This window comes from Egretta garzetta, unplaced genomic scaffold, assembly GCF_000687185.1.
Source record: "Egretta garzetta isolate BGI_Z169 unplaced genomic scaffold, ASM68718v1 scaffold140, whole genome shotgun sequence".
NCBI classification, from domain to species: Eukaryota; Metazoa; Chordata; class Aves; order Pelecaniformes; family Ardeidae; genus Egretta; species Egretta garzetta.
The window spans coordinates 587841-589950 of record NW_009258376.1 but is presented as its reverse complement, the minus strand read 5'-3'; positions in this window follow the sequence as shown (position 1 = coordinate 589950).

Genomic DNA, 2110 nt, shown 5'->3' with positions numbered 1-2110 from the left:
GTCGAGCCCCCAGCGGTGAGTTGATTTAACAGCCTGGCAGAGGCGGTGCTGAGGGCCAGGGTTTGGGGGTGGGATGGCAAGGGTAGGGGGGCGGTTGGGCTGGGGGAGCTTAAAGGGCTTTGCCAACCCAAACCATTCTGTGAGTCTGTGAAAAAAACGCCACAGTACAACATCAGCCACAACGTCCAGGCTGTTGCCCCCTTTCTCCGGTTATGTTAAAATTTGGGGAAAAAAGGGGGGGAAAAAAAAAATCCGTATTGGATTATTTAAATTTGTAGCTAAGGAAATCGGTAGGTGGAATAACCCAGGCAATTTTGCTTAAAATTGACAGGGGAGAGATCACAAGCTGCTTCCCCAGCAGAGGCGTGCAGCAATCTCTCGTGGGGCAGAGCGATACCACTGATGGACGAGAGGAAAAACTACGGCGGTGCCATCCCGGAGGCAGCAGGAGGCAGCGCTCCGTAGGACCAGCCCTTCAGCTCCTCCTGGCTCATTCCCAGACCTGCCAGAGGGTGCCAAGTTCCAGGTGCCTCATTGACAAGAGTTAAACACCCAAACCTTTCCATCCAAACCAGCACATGCCGTATATTAAAATAATATTAATAATAAAAAGAAATCCAGTGCAATGGAAGAGATTCTTAGCCAGAGCAAAGGGAAACACAGGGAACAGGAATGTTACCACCATGGGACGTGACCAACCACGTAAGCATCAAGCCACAGGAAGGTGAAATCCTGAAAGGACTCAGGGAGGACGAGGCTGGCTTTGCTTTTGATGCTTTGGGAGTCAGTTTGAAACTCTGCTGCCAGGAGGACAACCCGGCAGGGTTGAGGAGAGGAGTAAGAACATGGCGCCAGGACCGGACAGGCTTAGTTTGAGAGATCTCATTAAGATCGATCCTCACTATACCCAATTAATGGACCTTTTCAATCCATGGTTGGCATCTGGTACTATACCAGACATGGTAAGAGAATGTCTGACTTAATATCAACATCTGCTTTACGAGAGCACCAGAGTGACATCACTAACTGGTGGCCAATTACCATTGGATCAACCATTTTAAGGTCATTCTGAAGGATTTTAACAGCAAGGTTGACTAAGGTGTCCCACGAATCTGCCACAAAGGGGGTTTGTAAAGTCATTAGCATGTGCAGAAAATTTGAAGCTATTGCAGCTACTAATTCGTACCGCCAAAAAGGAACGGTGACCCCCAGGGGGAGTCTTCATTGATTTAGCGAGAGCCTTTGACACCGTGAGCCATTCTCACATCATTTCAGCTCTTAATCAGAAGGGCATGGACAATCACATTATTGCCCTGGCTACAAACTTGTATCGGAACATCAGTACTCGTATTGACCTGAAGAAAGAACAGGCAGATCCTACCGGGATTCAGATTGGTGTAAAACAGGGTGATCCAAAGTCCCCAATTTTAACTTCTCTGTGGAGCCCCCTGCTGTGCAATTGGAGGCGGAGGGAAGCGTTTTCCAACACTGTTTGAGAAATGCAACAACTATGGCTTTCACGGATGACCTGGTACTGTCGAGTGGATCATGGGAAGGAAAGCAGAAAAATATTGGAATTTTGGAGGTCTTCAGTGAGCTAACCTGCCTCAAGACGCAAGGGGAGGAGTGCCACAGCTTTTACATCCAGCAGACGAAAGACTGACGTACAGTCAATGACTGTCCTCCAGGGACGATCAGCTGCAGCCCCCTCAATATGGTTGAACCCAGTAGCTCTGAGAAGTCCCTGGGTGTACGCACTGACCCACAGGCTGGAACGTCAAAAGCCCAGAACCACTGGAAAAGGGAAGGGGTGGTTAAAACTGATTGGGAAGGCTGCATTAAAGCCACTTCAGAACATCAACGTCTTGAAGGATATACTACTCCATGACTGATCTACATGGTAGATCATGCCGACATGAAAGCAACGTACCTAGAAACCCTTGACTTGGCAATTTGAGCGGCCACTGAGGAATGGTTACATCTTCTGGCAAGTACTTGTGATGCCATCCTGTATTCCAGCACTCGGGACAGAGGCTCAGGTATTACCAGGCTCTCCGGTTTGATTCCCAGTGTACAGGCTCGAAGACTACACAGAACTGCGCAGTCTTTG